Source organism: Ursus maritimus, unplaced genomic scaffold, assembly GCF_017311325.1.
Source record: "Ursus maritimus isolate PB19 unplaced genomic scaffold, ASM1731132v1 scaffold_10, whole genome shotgun sequence".
NCBI lineage: Eukaryota > Metazoa > Chordata > Mammalia > Carnivora > Ursidae > Ursus > Ursus maritimus.
In genome coordinates this window covers 4697329-4716162 of record NW_024423344.1, presented here as the reverse complement: position 1 = coordinate 4716162, position 18834 = coordinate 4697329, and the positions used below count along the sequence as shown (strand labels likewise).

General features: G+C 39.1%; 1 protein-coding gene across 6 annotated transcripts in view; it reads right to left on the bottom strand.

Moving 5' to 3' along the window:
- The window catches only part of SGCG (sarcoglycan gamma), a 139312-nt gene that overhangs the window by 110436 nt on the left and 10042 nt on the right, over positions 1 to 18834 (bottom strand). For 3 of the 6 annotated variants that reach the window (XM_008692139.2, XM_008692143.2, XM_008692142.2), the window contains exons 2-3: positions 3270 to 3310; positions 3030 to 3159 (exon numbers count right to left, since the gene is read on the bottom strand). The exons of 2 other annotated variants lie outside the window; for them this stretch is intronic. The gene's annotated coding sequence lies outside the window, so the exon portion shown is untranslated. The remainder of the gene's footprint in view (positions 1 to 3029; positions 3160 to 3269; positions 3311 to 18834) is intronic. One more of the 6 variants, XM_008692140.2, reaches the window with a different exon arrangement.

Sequence of the window (18834 nt, the reverse complement as noted above, 5' to 3'; positions counted from 1 at the left end):
GAGGATGAGGAGAGCTACTGCTTACCAACAAGTCAGACACTTTCTACATGTTTCGTATGAGCTGAATTTGATACTCATTATAATGTCAGGAGGTAGAAACTGATTATTCCTATTTTTACAAATGAGGAAACTGAGACTGAGGGTAGTTAAGCAATTCACACAAACAAGGTTATATGGCTGGAAAGTGGCATTCTGACTCCACAGCCTGAACTTGTATTCACTGCCTCCTCATCAATAGTATGTTTTTCAGGGACGTTTCACAAGCAAAACCAATTGAGAATGTGCCAAAGAGAGTTGACATAGTCACAAAGGTGAGGGTAGGTTTCAAGGTATCCATCTCCACAGCAATGGCTTCTTCCTGGGCTCCCTTCATTCCTCAGTCCTCGGTAGAAGCTGTCTTTGGACTTTCCATACTCCTCCCTCCACCCTCTCCCACGCCCCCAATCCATCCTCCATGGCAACCAGAGTGAGTGTCCCAAAGAATAAATCTGTCCCTGCTGCTTTTCTGTTGTAAATGCTCAAATGGCACCTCATGGCTTTAGGATGAAGCACACATCCGTTGGGCGTAAGCAAACCCTCCTGCCATCCCAAGGTAATTTTTCATCAATAGTACGCTGCACACCTGTCATACCCACGTCAAGTAGACTTTGATATTTTGAGGGATTTTGAGAGAAGTCTTGAGACTTTTGCAAAGCCACAAATTACTAAATACTTCTGTATCATAAATTTTGCTAGGGCATAAACACATATAAAATTGAAAATGAAGTTGCAGTCTGAAATGGCCAGTCCAGTGGATGAGGAAAACCACAACACTCATGGGGACAGTATGGAAATATCTGGTCTCGCAGTATGTCCAGAAAAGCACAAAACAAGGCAGATGCTGTTTAGGTGGGGAAGAAGAGGGGGAGGGAAGGGCAGAAGAGTAGAGGCAGGTTCTGAAGAATGGACAAGTAGCAAAATCATCCTTGGGACTGTAGTTTTTTCCCTCTCATGAGGAAACCATACCAATGGAGGGCTTAGCCCTTAGCTGGGCTGGGCTCATTTGAGAAGCAGAAAGGGTCTGTGAGAAGCCAAGCAGAAGAGGGAGCAAAGGGAGAACCACAGGTCCTACATAATATGCAATATTAAACTAAATGGACACCCATTCATAATTTACAATTACTATTTGATTTTCATAGTCAACAGCAATGCAATGACTAGAAAGTGTGTATTTTCACAGGCAATATGGAGCCATTTTATTTTCGGCATTTTAATTGTGTAGGGAGGAAACATTTTTCCTTCTACCCTTTAAGGTCTTCCAGGTGGTTTAAGAATTAAATTGACATGAGACATATTAACAGAAAAAACAAAACAAAGCCCAAGGTTTACTACATGCACACGGAGGCCCAATAACAAGGTGGAGAACTAAAGAAAAAACCCAGGGCACCTGGGTGGCCTCAGTGGGTTAAGTGTCTGCCTTCAGCTCAGGTCATGATCCCAGGGTCCTGAAATCAAGCCCCGCATCAGGCTCCTTGCTCAGCAGGGAGTCTGCTTCTCCCTCTGCCTGCTGCTTCCCCTGCTTGTGTGCTTGCTCTCTGTCAGATGAATAAATAAAATCTTTTTAAAGAAAAACAAACAACCCAGGCAGGCAGTTTTTATACTTTTTAGAGAAAGGGACCATAAATCTGCAGGGAATTGACAGGACAAAGAAAACTGAACATTGGGAGCTTCCATTACTAAGGAATTCTAAACAGAATTTGGGCTGGGGGAGTAAATTAGTAGAAAGTAATAAGGGTTTTTTTGTACAGACTTCTTGGCTTTCAGTTCCCCGCCTCTGGTGATAAGGAGGTCTCCTTATCTCCTGCTACAGGGAGGGCACTTTTCACATGGGAGACTGATTTCTTGCTTTCAGGAGACAAATGCAGGGGAGTGGGGGGTCAGATTGTTTTTTCACTGGCTGTTTCTTAAGTGACTCTTCCATTTGGGGGTGGCCTGCCCTTGGCACCTACAACTGCAAGCTTAGCCAGCCTCTTTTGGAAACGTGGATTTGTCAGTCTTTGGAATTTGACATTTAAATATGCTGAAATATTACTTTTCGTTTGGCTTTGAAATAAAACCTTAGATAAATTCTAGAACCTATAAAACTAACACCAACTTGAACCATTAGTCTTGAAATTCTCTGAGTGTGCCTCTTTGTACCTATTTCTGCAAAATGTTTCCAAGAAAATAAGTAAAACTAAACAGTACATTTTGTACTAGTGAGTTACTCCATCCTGCTGGCACATCTTTCAGCCAGTGGAGCTCTATTTTCCCTTATTATCTTCTTCTGTGTCTCCCTTTAAACTTGTTTTCCAATTGCTCCATATTAGGAAACACAAAGAGCCGACAACTTTAGTAGGCCGAAGTGTTGACACATGTTTACCTTTTACTCTATATTAACTTTTTGATATGGATTTTGAGCAACACTTTGTTTTCCAGGTTTTAGGAGAGAACTATTCTTTCCTTTTTTTACTCCAAGAATAGCTGGGAAGCCGAAGTTGGTAATTTGCTTTTGTTTTGCTTATTCTCAATTTATCAAGCGACTGGGACTCTTGCTCTCATTCATTTTAATCTAGTTTTTAATGCCTGTGACAGAACCGTAGGCAAAATGTAAATGAAATGTGGTTCCACCACAAAAGTTTAAACTAGAATTAGAAACAGGTCATCTTAAAGATTATATTTTCTCTAGATTAACTATAGTATACAATTTAATGCCCAATAACAGAGAAATGCTATCATGGAATTCTAAAAATTAGAAACATTAGAAATACAAATTGTGTGAAAAATACATAGCATGTTAGTAGTCAAAGAGTGGAAGTGAGAAGTTATACTAAATTTTATTGATACTTCTATATAATCATTTTGAGAGAAATGTATTCAACATTTTAAATGGAATTTATTAACTATTATGTCACCTACGAAGAGAAAAAAGCCAAGAACTCTTGTACCTATTTGGTTTTTAAGTTGTGCATTGTAATGATCTAAAATCCAAGTTAAAACTGATGACTTACCTTAGAGGTATTAAAAAGCCCACTGGGGAAGTAGCCACAGTCAGCTCCAGCTCTACCAGAGACACAATGTTTCCAAGTTTCCCCGTACTTGCAGAATGAGTGAAGGATCTGGGGCTTCAGGCTTCACGGACTATGCATGGAAGAAAAGGCTCTCACGTGCTTGGCCTTGTCTCATGTTTCATCCCCTCATATTAGCAACAGGCGTATCTAATTTTACTCAGTGACATAAACAGCTCATACCACACTTAAAATTGTTTGGGCACCAATTCCAGGACACAGCTCTAAGTGGGCCAAAAAAAAAAAAAAAGTTCTTACAAAACCAACATTTAAATCCTGAATCATGATAGTCTTATGTAATTATAACTTTCTAAAATAAACTTTACCTTAAATGAATAGCAAAAACCGGACTAGCTTCCAGTATAATTTAATGTTGACTAAGTCTCTTGGAAATCATTTCAAATCAACATGCAACATTTAGAACTTAGGACTTTATTAGTATTAAATTCCTTAAATTCACTCCTTAAAAATTACTTTCTTTAGGCCTCTTTTTAAGCAAAAAACTTTAATAGTTGAGAAGAAAGCCTTAAGTAATGATCATCTAAGAAAGAGAAGGTAAATCAATTCTGCCTGTTAAAATTATGACAGTTCTTTTCCAGTAAATCAAATTTATATTATGTTTAACAAAGGATGTGACTGTAACAATGCAATCTTGATGTTTTATCTTTATTTAAAAAGAATAGCAGATCATTCATTTTCATAAGATGTAAAAAAAAAGAAATATCAAGCTTTTTAATCATCTTTTTATTTTGCATTATTTTTATATAGCCTGGTGAGCAGCATGAATTAACAGATTAAATGATACATTTGAAATTTGTATTTTAACACTAAACGTTGAATAGGAGAAGTAGTGCAATGATAATCCACATGTTTAATATTTATTTTATTTTCTTCTCAGGAGACCTTTTCTCTTAATCTATTTATTCATAACTCTAACTTCTTTTGACATTTGATGCTTCTCATACCAACAGCTGCAGGCCTTAAATTAAAAGCTGATACAGCTTCAACTAATCACACATTTATTTATAAGACTTTAAAAAATCTTTCATGAACTCTCTGCACATTAATATTTTCCCTGTCACAGCAATTTAGACATAAAATTACAGCACAACTATCATATACATATATAATATATATATAATACTTAATGATGATGATATGAGATGTATGTTTGTATCAGTAGGTGTCTGAAAAGTCAAAATTTGAAACTCCTAACTCAATATTCTGGTTGAAATGTCACACATTTAAAGGTTACATATTGAGGGACCTTTTCATCAATCAGTAAATTGGTTTTATAGCGATGAACTTTTCAATGTTTTGTGGACTGCTTTGTAAAAATGTTAGTCAAGTTATGGATTTGATCTCCATTCACATCTACAGATACATTTAATACTACCAACTTTTCTTTTCAGTCCTTCAGGGGGAGGGCTTAGAGAAAATCATCTTTCATTTTATAGAATAGTTGAAATTATTAAAACAAGATCTTCAAAGTTTTTAATGTAAGGCTAGGTTTAGCTTATAACTCACCTATACACATCTCGGTGTATATGTTTTCAGTGGATTCATAGCATTTTAAATCTACAAGAGACCTTAAAGGAAACAATCTAGTTAAACAGTCCACTGGATGTAAAATAGCTCTTTCAAGGTTATAGAGCTGATTTGGGCATGGCAGACAAACAGAAACAGGATCATACCTACAGAGAATAAACTGGTGGTCACCAGAGGGGAGGAGGGGGGTGGCTGAAATAGGTACAGGGGGTTAAGAAGTACAAACTTCCAGTTGTAAATGAGTCACGGAGGTGAAAAGTACAGCATAATGAATATAGTTAGTACTATTGTAATAATGTATGGTGACAGATGGTGACTACAGGTATCTCCGTGAACACTGTATAATGTATACAACTGTTGAATCACTATGTTGTACACCTAAAACTAATGTAACATTGTGTGTTAACTGTACTTCAATTTAAAAAAAAGAAGGGGCACCTGCACCCCAATGTTCATAGCAGCAATGTTCACGATAGCCAAACTGTGGAAAGAGCCGAGATGCCCATCAATAGACGAGTGGATAAAGAACATGTGGTTCCTATATACAATGGAATATTACTCAGCCATCAGAGAGGATGAATAACCCACCATTTGCATCAACATGGATGGACCTGGAGGGGATTATGCTAAGTGAAATAAGTCAAGCAGAGAAAGACATCTATCGTATGGTTTCATCCGTATGTGGAATATGAGGAATAGCCCAGAGGACCACAGGGGAAGAGAGGGAAAACTGAATGGGAAAAAATCAGAAAGGGAGACAAACCCTGAGAGACTCTGGACTCCGGGAACCAAACTGAGGGTTACAGAAAGGAGGGGGTGCGGGGATGGGGTGACCGGGTGATGGGTATAAAGGAGGGCACGTGTTGTGGTGAGCACTGGGTGTTATACGCAACTAATGAATCATTGAACACTACATCAAAAACTAATGATGTTCTATATGTTGGCTAATTGAACATAATAAAATAAATAAATAAAAAAAAAAACAGAAAGGGGCGCCTGGGTGGCACAGCGGTTAAGCGTCTGCCTTCAGCTCAGGGCGTGATCCCGGCATTATGGGATCGAGCCCCACATCAGGCTCCTCTGCTAGGAGCCTGCTTCTTCCTCTCCCACTCCCCCTGCTTGTGTTCCCTCTCTCGCTGGCTGTCTCTATCCTGTCAAATAAATAAATAAAATCTTAAAAAAAAAAACCAGAAAAAGAAGAAAGTCCTTAGGCTCTTAAGTTTAGCAAGGTCTTACATAACTATAGGATCCTTCTGGGATTCACTCTTATCCTTCCCCCTTTCCTCAGTGAGCAATGCTGCCCTCTTACCTCACTTCTGCCTGGGGGCAGACAGTCCTGCTGCCTAAGACACTGGGTTGGGGAGACCACTTTTAGATCTAGTGAAAACAAGGTATTTCTGGTAGAGATACCGTTCATTTTGGACTAATTATTTTTGTTTTTGATTTGAAGTGAAAGGTAAGTTTGCCTCTGGAAGAAGGATATAGGGGATAATGGGGGATGAGACAGTTGAAAGTTTGAAGAGAGAAATAGTGAAGAGCTGGGGAGTAAATGTACTAGTGAAATATACTAGACAATGTTTGGACCCAGCCCAAGTTGATCAATATACAGTGGTCCTATTTTAATAGTTTCTGAGACTTTGGATACTAACTGTAGATGTGAGCTCCTATGACGAAATCCCCCCAGACCACCTCACACTTTCCTCCCAAACTAAACTCATCATCCTCCCCAAACCTGCTCTTTTGTTCATCCTTCCTTTCTCAGTTTAGGACTCCATCCTCCACAAAGTTACCGCTCACTAGATTTGGGAACCTCCCTGACTAACCAGCCCACCAGTCACTAAGCCGCGGTGTCTCCTGTTCTGCCTGCTCCCTTCTCTCTGGGTCCCCATCTGACTGGGGGGCTCACCAGCAGGTCTCTCCTGGTGCTCAGTACCTGCTGCCCTGCTTTCAGGTTCTGCCACGTTCCATTCTAGACTCCTGGGATTGCCGGAGAAACACCGAGAACAGGTCATTCTTGCCCCATTCACGCCTCAGCTTAAAGACCTTCAACGACCCTTCAGGATGGGGTACCACATTCTTGACAGGGTACACACACCGTTACAACTGGGCCCTGTCTGTCTCCCCTGCCCCATCCTTTAGGTTCTGTAAGAAACTAAATGCCATTGGGTGCCTGACTAAATCTGACTCGAGTTACCTCCCATCCTTTTCTTTCTAACGAGTCTTTAACTTTTAAAAGTCTGTTCATATCTCACTATCAGCTTTCTATATGTGTTTATAAACTTATAGTTATTTGTATTTGCATCGCCAACATTGCTTTATATACATATTCTTGCTACTAGACAATGAACTCCTTGCTCAGCACCCGCATGTAGTTAGCCTTCCATTAACTGAACTCTGAATAGTCACACCAAACTCAATGTTTTTTATGATATCAATTCCACAGCGCACTGTAACAAAAAAAAAAGAGGAAAGAAGAAAGAAAGAAAGAAAGAAAGAAAGAAAGAAAGAGAAAGAAAGAAAGAAAGAGAAAGAAAGAAAGAAAGAAAGAAAGAAAGAAAGAAAGAAAGAAAAAAAAAAAAAGAGCTAACATATGATCAGGATGACATTATAAGACTTTTCCAGAAGAGGTCAGTATAACAGTAATAAACGTATTTGCTTTCTGGGCAAATGAAATGTGAAATCAAATAAAATATTTTGTGAGAGATAAAGTTTCAAGCATTAAAAAATAACCACATCAATGATCTGCCCCTCCAATCAAAGCTATAACTTCCTCCAGAGAGGTGGCCATAGACCTTTCACATAAGCAAAATGAAATGACTCTCTACACAAATGAAAACACAGTTAGTTCAAATCTGGAATGTAATTAACGTAAGCACTTGGATGCTTCCCACACAAATTCTCTGATTATTTTTAGATAGAGATCATGCAATTGTATGCATTTTAGAAAGATAATTCATGTTCCCTTCGGAGTTGCTGTACCAATAACTAAATTGATCACTAGATTACTGAATGTAGGCATTTTGTGGTTTCTTGTGGTACGTTGGGGAAGATTTAGGAGTCACTGTTTAGTATAAACAGCTAATTCAGTGTTTTCAGGGATGACGGGAAAGAAAACAGTGGGATGCTGGAAAAATAAGAAGACTTAAAAAAAAAAGAAAACTTACATTTCAGAAGAGAAAATGGACTACCTGTAATTTCAAAGGTTATTCATTGGTAATCACTGTATTGGGTCATCATACATTTTTTTTACAGATTTATTTATTAATCTTAAAGGGTGGGGAAAGGGAGGGGCACAGGGAGAGGGAGCAAGACTCCCAAGCAGACCCTCCACTGAGTGTGGAGCCCAATGTGGGGATTGACGCGGGGCGTGATCCCAGCATCCTGAGATCACAACCTGAGCCGAAATCAAGAGTCCGAAGATCAACAGACTGAGCCATGCAGTGCCCCAGTGCCTGCCACTCTTATCTCCAACCCTTTGTCCTTTCCCTGTACTTTTTGTACATGCTCAAAGTGGTCATATTTACCTTCCACTTTGAAACTATAATTTCCTGTATCTCCTGTGATTTGATCAGGTTGATTTAAAAAAAGAATGCAATACACAGCGTTCACCTTTTTACAACTAGCTACCCAATGATCTAATTATATTCTCTTTCAGAGACAAATATCTGTGCTCCTCAATGCTTCTATTATCAGTTGGAATGGAATCTTTTTAAAAAAAATATTCCTCCAAATATTTTAATTGCTTCGTACTGACCTTGTGCCTTTCCCAGACAGCTATTGTTGTTAGAGTTCCTGAATACCACTTTTGTTGTTGTTGTAAAATTAAGAAATTTTGCTAAATTTGCCTTCCTCGGCTTATCCTGGTTGTCTCTTATTTTTATTCCTTTAATCTATTATTTGGAATTAATGTCATTTTTCTTCTTGAAACGCACTGTTCCTTTCTAATTTAAGTGGTTTATATCATGGTTTTCTTGTAGGACTCACCTCAGCCCCCTTACTTTCCGATGGTCTTTGTTTCTTTCATTCTCTACCTCTACCACATTGTCAAACTTCTGCTGAGTTTCTGATATTAATACCCATTGTATAGGATCACATTTTTCTTCAGCACCCTGTACTCCAGGCTCCCCCTCTCCTATGCCAGTCCATCTTGCGGAGCCAGGTTCCCACACAGGTGCTGTCTTCCTTAGATCTCATTGTTCTCCTGAGCTGGGTGAATCTTCCCTGACTCAGCTCTCACATCCTCTCCTCATATAAGCCCTTGCTTTGATGGACTGCACTGTCAAATAATCGTTCAGAAACAATGTTCGGGAAGTAGATTGTCTGAGTCCTTTTATGTCTGAAAATATATCTATTCTGCTCCAAAACTGGTTAATCGTTTCATTTAGTATAAAATTTTAGGTTGAAATAATTTCAGACTAAACTTTGAAGTCCCTGCTCCACTGACATCTGTCATTAAGAGTTCCTGCAGAGAAATGTAATTCTAGTCTGATTTGTGTTTCTAGTTTACATTGAGTAATGTACATTACTATTTAAAGGTACCCGTTGTATTTTTTGGTAAAATTAATAGTCTCGCTAGTTTATTTCCTGTTGCATTCATCTAGCATTTCATATATCCGATTCGATCAAAGAGAAGGTACTGTCCATTTATAAAATGTAAGTGTATTTGTTCTTACTGAAAAGTGATCATCAAGTGAGAATACTTGATGTATTTCATGAATGTTTTTAAAATCTCTTTATCCTGATTAGAAATTTCTGACCCAGAACTAGAGAGCAAGTGATTTATGAAAAGGAAGATATGTGATATAAAATAAATTGGTTGGGAAAAAAAAACCAAAATCGAGAATATTGGAAATCTGTAGACGGGGGAATAGGAAGATCTGTGCCCAGGGACATTGAAAAGTACACCAGACATTGAAATTTGTAAGAATAGTCACTTACAAAGGAACACTTATTCCTTCTATAAGGTTTCTCCTAGTGTAGTAACATTTCTAGATTCTCTCTCTAGTTTCTACTCATTTCATCCCAAGGAAAGTGGATTAATTCTCCTCATTGATGAGTTAGAATAGGAAAGTGGGTCTGTATGGTCCATTTCCTCCCTCTTCAGGGACGTTCACGTCTGCAGAGAGTACATTTTTGACACTGATCCTTCAGCCCCTGGGAAGGACCTGTGATCGTCTAGAGCTGCCTAAGGCATGGGTGAGTTCTTGCTGGAGATGTGATGTAACCATTAGCAAACCCATTGTTGCTGTGCATCTAGAACACATCCTCCAACAGCTCTATTTGTAATAAAAATGACATTTAGACCTTCATTTGCCTTATCTCTCTGTCTCTCAGGTGGTTCAGAACTGGGGCAGTAAACAGAGAAGTAATTTTTCTCAATCTTCTCAAACTCAAAAAAATCAGCATTTAACAGCCACACATCTCTTCTGAGGAGTTAGTACACAGCAGGGGCTATTCTGTATTAGTACCGAGACTTCCCTAACTCTTCTCTTCCAACTTCCTCTTTTTTGCAAGCCTGGGACCCTCCTAAATATCTCTGTGGTCCTCACAGCATTCAATGCAGACCAATCTGTCACTGCTTATTTACTTCCCTAAATCCTGTTTATCCTTCATTTGATCATAACTTTGGTGGCAGGGGTTGAGTCTTTATACCTCTATTTCCTTAGCCTCTAGGTACTCATTAAATATCTGCTAAATCAATGAGTTTAACAAGTAAACCACAGTTTCTGTGCTTATGTAGGTTTCTTTCCAGCTTAGAGGGCAGATAGTTAAATATTCAATAATGTGGTTAGCATAACAGTGTAGGTATGAGCCAAAGGTTATGGAAGCACATAAAGGAAAAATTAATTGTATTTGGAAGAGATGGTAGTTGGATTAGTGGTAGTTGATTCTCCAACAGCAGAAATAAACATTACTTTAGTCTTTTGAAATTTCCAGTATTTGTGCCTGTTTCAAATGTATTCAATATATTGACATAATAGTGTGTGAACATAATTTGTAAATGTATATGAGTCAACACATATTGAGATATGTACCTGTCACTGACCTAAGTGCTATGTTTTTTTTATTGACTCACAAATAAGTTTTGAGACCATGAACCAAAACCTTGAAACAGTTACAATATTGATGACTTTAGTTCAACCCCCTAAACCTCCCCAAATCAGGTGCAGATACCTGATAGCCTCTATGGTTTGAGAGCTTGGCGAAAGTCCTGTATTCTGTAGTCTGATTATGACTAACAGTACACAGCGTTAATTTAAAAATCTTCCTTACTTATTCTTTCCCTAGAAAGAATATAAACAAATGTCCCCAAATTCTAGGCTTTGGAATTAACTGAGTTTTAAATTCAGCTTTTTCACAACTAATAGCTTGTATAATGTTAGGTAACTTAGTTATTTTCTTAATGGTCTGTTTTCTGCTATTAATGTTGGGGATAATATCAACTCCCTGCTTAAGGCTAGTAAAATAATTAAATTTGATAATGTACCAAAGGCACTTGGCACATAGGAAAACACATATAAATGGCAGCTATTATAATTATTTCTTAATGCTGTGAGTGAATTTTTCAAAATGAAATAAAATACATGAATCACAGATTATGACATATGCAGCCTTTACAACAAACATATTTTCGCTTACTTCATGGTACATTCTGACTTGATGTTATGCCTAATCATTAATGTGCTCAGCTAGTAACTAACTTTCACAGTAATAGTGAAAGTTAATAGTAATAGCACTTTCACACAATCATTATTATCACTTTTTTCTTACAGTTTAGTTTTCTGGTATCCATGTCTTTTGCCAGCAACTTGCCTTGTATATGATATTTACAGTTTAATAGTCTTGACAAACACACAGGGATACTCTACAGTCTGAAAGTTAAAGATACTGGAGATCCCATGAAGCTGAACTTGACTTGCTTCTGACCATTGTTCTGCTTGTGTCCTCCTGAGGTTCCTGAGCTCCTGACCTCTGACCTTCACCCAATCTACTGAAAAGTTTTCAAAATCTTATTATTTCAAAAACCTTCTTTCCACTGAAAATGTGAAAGCTGGATGCTAGAGGGCTCATAACAACACAAATGCTGTGTTATGAGGTCATGGAGGTGACATCAAGATTCAATGCTGAGGCCTGGGAGAAAAGACAGTGGTGAAGACAATGACCTTGAGAGATGAGATGTAACAGTGAAGTTGGTTTGGGTCCCTTGCGTTTCATGACTTATAGGTGTGGGTATTTCAAAGTCATCATGTTGCAAACTCAACATATTTTAATTACTCCTCCCACTTCTCCCCAAAACTTCTCTTCTGTTCTCTTTCTTAGCTTAAAGACATTGTCATTTGCCATTTGGCCCTGGCAGAAACTTTCCATAGCTTCATGTAAATTACTTCAAGTAGTGTGTGTATTAGCCAATGATCAAAAAGTCCTTTTTTTAAAAAAATTTATTTGGAAAAGGAAGGCTGCAATTAAAGGGAAAAAAAAATGAGGGACACCAGCCTAAGCACATCCTATGTATGACTGAGTCCAGTTACTTAGCATGAAAGAAAGAAAGCTGTTTGATAATCAAGCATTAGATTCTGTATAATTTCAGCAACAAGAAGAAAATCTGGCATCTCCACAATAGCACAAAATCCGGTTTCTTCACTATAGCACAAAAATCCCATTGGTTTACTAATATTTAAAGAAGAAACAAATGTTCTTTCATTTAAAGATGAGAGATGAAAAACTTAAAAAATGTCAAAAATGAACATGTTGGTTCCAAAAAGTATATGAATACATGCTTTTTGTTTCTCAACATCATTAACTTCACTTCTGGAAACGACCCTTGGATTTTCTTTTTGGAGACTCACCCCTACCTTGCTTTCAGTCCGTATGTTTGGTCATCAGATCAACGCCATTCCCAGGTTGAGTGGCAGGTCACGTGATTTAGGCCAGGCTGAGCACAGCGTGGCATTCTCTTGGCCAGAGGTTATTTTAGAACGATTCCATCCAAGCCAACCAGCCTCACTCAGAGCAATCCCACAACTTTTGTTTCAGTGGCTGACAAGACAGATTTTCTTTTCTGCTTGACTTGAATTTGATAGCGAATCAAGCCTGCTTAGTGAGCAGCCATGAACACAACACAACGTAGCAAAGGTTGGAGCTGAGAGATGATGTCAAATTCATGGTAATTTCAAGCCCGTGAATCAAGGCATGCCTAAATCAGCTCTAATCTTGTACTTTTTAATTACATCAGCCAATAAATTGCCTTTCTTCCATTCAAAACTGTGGAGTTGGTATTTGATAATTTGCAACATAAAAATCTAACATAAGTTTTAGTCAAACCAATGCAATAAAGAACTTGCTTTAATTTTTTTTTCCCTGTGGGTGGTGGTGGTGGTGGAGGAGGAATTCACTTAGTTCCTGGTGTGAAAGAATGAGGGGGTGACAGTACCAAGAGTAAAGTTTCAAAAAATGAAGAGAGGTGATGAACACAAACGTGAACAACTCCTTACCAGCAGTTGTGAAACAGAAATCCATGTTCTCTGTGCTGGCATACATGAATGATGGGGCTATTCAGGGTTACCAAATGCTCTGGGGAGGTCAAAGATGAGGACAGAGAAAGATAACTTGATTTGGCAAGAGAAGACCAGTGGGAAGATTTAAGATGGTAGTTCTAAATTAAAAAAAAAAAAAGATAGGCATAATAATGATTCAAGGAAATCTCATGAAAAAGCCCTGACTTTCTCATATACTATTATCTCATCAAAGCTAAGACTGATGATTTTAAGACCACCACTGTTTTTGTGTCAGTAAGGAGTACCTCTGCAAATTAAACTATAATCTGGCACTAATGATAATATGCATCCCAATTAAGAGCTATTAAGATGTAAAAAATGGGCATTGTAGATTTGGCAAGATAGGATAACAGCACAATGAACTGAATGATAATAGCAGTTATCTGTCATTCATGATTTATTTAAATAATATTCATCAAGGATTATCTCTGTCATGCACATGAGTTGCTTTTGTTGACTTGTTTTTATGTTTGCTAGAATAAATGAGAAATTCAGTTCTTGTCTCCATAATTGCCTAAGAAAAGCAATGCCTTTTTAGGTAGCTGTATGGAAATGCTTCTTATTGTATATAGAGTTTGCTTAATGGAATTAATGATTGACTTTCTCTGAAACTGTTTTTCTGGGATGCTGAGTTGGTTTGTCTCATATGAACCGGTTATACACAAAGGCTACCAGGATCCTGCTGAAACCACTTCTGCTGTTTTTGATCCAATGAACACAAACTGTGCCAAACACTGTTCTAGATGCTGAGGATAGCAGAGTGCACAGGACGAAGGAGGTCTTACCTTTTCAGAGCTTATATCTAGTTGACAGGAAACAGCCAATCAATGTGAAAACAATAAACAAGAAGATTTCTCACAGTGGCAAGTTTACTAAGAAAGTAAGCAGGGGATGGGGAGACTTATTTTAAGTACATGGTCAGGGCAGGCCTTTGTGGGATGACCTGAATAATGAGAAAGAAGCAATCATGAAAAGACCAGGGCAAAGTGTGATACAGGCAGGAGATGGCCCATCTAATGGTCCTGGGGAAGGAATGATCTATGTTTAAGTGACACAAGCAAAGCCCAGGGGGTGGCAACGTCGTACACGGAACAGGCCAGATGAGGCCAGAGAGAATGAGGCGTGAAGAGCAGTGGTTCTCAGCTGTGGCCACACGTTAGCACCAACCAGGAGATGGGTAAAATAATACCATTGCCTAGGATCCTCTCCAGAAATTCCAATGTATTTGGTATGACACAGGCCCTGCTATAGGTATTTGTCAAGTTCCCTAGGCAGTTCTAATGGGCCGCCACGGTTGATAATCACAGCTGCAAAACAACATATCAATAGCCCCCTGTAAGAGAAGAAGACCTTATTCCAAACACTAGATGTAGAACTACATGAAAAGCATTGACATTATCCATGAAATACTTCTCATTTCTTCTAACAAGCCCCTTCCATAGAGCTGTCACTCTCTGCCTCTCCTTTCTGCTCTCTGACCAGCTACTCTCAGGAGGTCTGTGCCAGGATGAGGTATGTTCTGGTCTGACTGGAATTTTCTTCATTACCCCAAAGTATTTGTGTTTGTCTAGTTTTCCTTTCTCAGGTTTTTTGTTTGTTTGGTTTCTTCCTCTCCCTCTTCTTCTTTCTTCCTCCCTCTCTCCCTCCCTCCCTTCTTGCCCCCCTTCCCTTTTCTTTCATAACACAAGATCTGTCCTATGCCTAGCGTCAACAGACAGACTGTCTCCTGACATGGGACTTATCTGTGTGATTCCTCATCTGCCTACCTTTGCATGTTGGCACAGAGCCTGGTGCAAATGCTCCCCTGCTGTCAGCTCGTTCATCTCCTCCTCCCACTACGTGAGATGTGCAGACTGTACCACACAGGGCACACTCTTCACCTTTGAAACACACACAGAGATGGGTTTTCTGAGCCTGCAGCTCTGATGACTTCTCTCAGTATTCTTTCAGACACACACCTGTTCAATCCCCACTCTTTTGGGTAACTTTCCACGAATTTTGTGGTTTCGGTTTTGGTTGTCTCCTGGTGTTGCCTACCATAGAATTTGAGTTTTTCACTCCCTTGCTGCTTTTGAATGATTTTCAGGAGGGTGCTGTGTAAATACTACCCTCGCACTACCATCTTCAATGGGGAAGTCTGTCACCCATGTGTGTCTTCACTGTGGGGTTCAGAGGGTTGTTAGCTACTTGTGAAAACTACTGGTAGGCACCATGGGTATCCTTCTGTGGACCCTTTGTCTTGAAAGAATTTTGGTCTTTCACACAATCTTAGATAACCAAAGAAGAGGAAAATAGCGAATTCAGCTTCAGTAAAAGCTTAAACAGAGCGCAGAATCGAGGACAATTCCACGGCCTTGGTTTGAGCCCGACTCTCAGGATTCCCGTTCCTCTACAGATCTTACCCCACTTTCGATCCCTGGCAATGTGAGAGCTCTCTTTTGGAACATGATTCTGTTTCAGTTCACCTTTATGCCCAGGAGTATAACTGAAAGCTTAGTCATTTTTGACATTTCATTTCAACTCAATAGAATGAAGTAATTGCTTTAGGTTCTCAAAGTGAGAATTTTCCTTTCCTTTCTTTCTCTCACTCTCTCTCTCTGTTTCTTTTTTTTTTTTTTTTGTATATTTGAAAGAAATAGTTAAGCTTTCTTCACATCTAGACTATGCTGTGTGAACATAAAGTCTACGACTGGTTTATAGATATGGCTGGTAACAATTCCTGCTCGGGTTCACACGTCAGCATGTCCCCAAGTGGCTGTGAGCTCATCCCCACTATGTCTAGAATCTTCCTGCACCCTGCTGTGTGCAGAATCCTCCTCTTTCCCAGGACCACACTTGGCTCCTTTCTGCTGAAACTGTCACTGAAAACTCATCCCACTTATGTGCCCAGGAAAGAATCCTTATTCTTTGGGCATATCCTAAGCATCACTTATTCTGATGTATTCTTGGTTTTAATAACTGAAACACAGAACTGATACTCTGAATAATGTTTTGGCTTTGTGCAACAAGAAACATTATTATTTAACTGCATTAGGCTTAAAGAAGCATTTGCAAAGCATTCATACAACATAACAGATATAAGATACATTTCTGAGAAAATATACTCAGATTTGCAAACAAACTTCTAGAACACAGCCAATTATTTGTATTGTACGCTCTGAAGAAGTAAATCCAGGTCTTTGTCTTCCCACATCATAAATAATACAAAAAAGTTTGGTGGTATGAAAAAACATACTTTTAGAAATGCTTTTAGAAAAGGAAGTCATATAATTTTTGCCTTTAAAAAGAATTTACAAACAGAAGGGGGAATGAACCATGAGAGACTGTGGACTCTGGGAAACAAACTGAGGGCTTCAGAGGGGAGGGGGGTGGGGGATTGGGATAGGCCGGTGATGGGTATTAAGGAGGGCACATATTGCATGGTGCACTGGGTGTTAAATGCAAATAATGAATCATGGAACATTGCATCAAAAACTGGGGACGTACTGTATCGTGACTAATATAACAAAATAAAAATTATTAAAAAAATTAAGAAAAAGGTTTTACACAAACCTAAGTAATGCTGAGTGGATAAACACACTGGTACATTCAGACAATGGAATATTATTCAGCAATAAAAAGAAATGAGCTCTCAAGCCATTAGAACATGTAGGGGAAACTTAAATGCTTACTACTAAGTGGAAAAAGCCAATCTGACAAGGTTATGTGATTCCAACTATATGACATCCTGGAAAAGGCAAAACTATGAAGACAATAAAAAGATCAGCACTCACCAGGAGTCTGGTGAGAAAGGGCTGACCAGGTGAAACACAGGGAATTTTAGGGCATGGAAACTATTCTTTATGATGCTATGATGAGGGATACATGTCGTTACACACTTGTCCAAACCTAGAAAATGTACAACACCAAGAGTGAGCTCTGATGTAAACTGTGAGCTTTGGGGGTTAACAGTGTTGTAACAACTGTAGGAGGGGATGTTGATAGTGGGGAGGCTGTGGGGGAGGCAGGAGGAATATGAGAAATCTCTGTACCTTCTTCTCAATTTTGCTGTGAACCTAAAACTTCCCCCTCTCTCTAGTCTTTTAAAAATTTTATCTTTCATTGCTGGATGGGAAGTGGGGGGGATGGGGTAACAGGGTGACAGGCATTAAGGAAGGCACGTGATGTGATGAGCATCGGGTGTTATAGACAACTCATGAATTACTGAAACTAATGATGTTGGCTAATTGAATTTAAATTTAAAAATATATTAAAAAATAAATTTTTTTTACCTTTCATCCCCTATCATTTTATTCCTTTTTAAAATACCAACATTTGTACTTCAATATTTAGTCCAAGAAATATCAGGTATTTACTGGATGACGTTAGTAAATAACATAATTATTGATTTGAAGATAATGCTATAATATTCATCTTATGTTCTTTCATTGTTCAAAAACTATCTTAAATCATTTTTGCCCCAATTTTTTCATATTGTAATGGAGTACATTGATTAAAATTTTCAAACAAAAACTCTCTCAAAACAGGCAGGATTGCTTTAAATAGCTCATAAGTAGGCTGATAATAATTAATTTTCTGTCTTTAATAAACCAGTCATATGTGTAGCCACCATCTCTCTATAAAGGTGTTTCTTTTACGTAAGTCTTACACATGCATTTAATCTTGCACTAATTCATAAATAGAGGAAGGCACCCATGGTGGGGAGGGTCATGGAAATGTAATGACCTGAAGAAGGTGAAGGAGAAAGCAGGAGGCGAGGACCCAAGGCAATCAGATTTGAAGAGGGGAGGATAGATGGGGGCATGGTTAGTGTTATGGCTGGGGAGAACAGGAAGCTGAGGCAGTGCATACCTGAGTGCCTCATTGTCTCAGCTGAGAGGGAGAGAGGTCATCTGCTAAGGGTGGTAAAGACAGCAGAGGAAGTCTGGAATGGCTCCCAATGGGATGGGAGAGGGTGAATGATCACAGCATGAGGCTAAGGGTCCTTCCAGCTGAGGCTGGAGGTTGTGAATGTTCAGCACTGAACACTTACAGGATTTTAAAAACATTTTTGGGATAAGAATAGGAAAATCACACTATAGAACTGATCTGTGGCAGGAATTTTCTCAGTGACAGAGCAGATACATGTGGATAGGCGGAAGCTGACGATGCTGGTCAGGCCAAGGAAGCTCAGGCCATCAACATGAGTCCAGCTGTGCGGGAAGGGAAATGCCAACGGGAGGAGGAGGCTGACGGACAGCAGTCCGAGAGAGAAATGGAGGGGTAGGGCCCGCCTGGGCTTCTTCATGACGTTTCTTACGTGCAAAGGAAGTTCAAGGCAGGTTTCTGTGCTCAAACTTGAGAGGATGAAAAAATTAAGCCTAACTCCACAATAATTTGCTGAGCAACCCCAGATGGTGGCGGACACCAAGCTGCTGTATAAGCTGCTGTCTAAGCATCAAGGAAGCAGAGACCACGGGACCCTGATTCAGGAAACTGGGAAGCCGTGTCGAGCGAGGCTTTAATGGAACTTAGCATCCACTTGGATGGACATGGGAAAGGTTTTAACCTGGCTGTGTGGGAGAATCAATGGAACGAAAAGCAACCAGAGCGGGAATGGTTTGAAGTGAATAATGAAGCACCCATTTTGGACAGACGAAGAATGT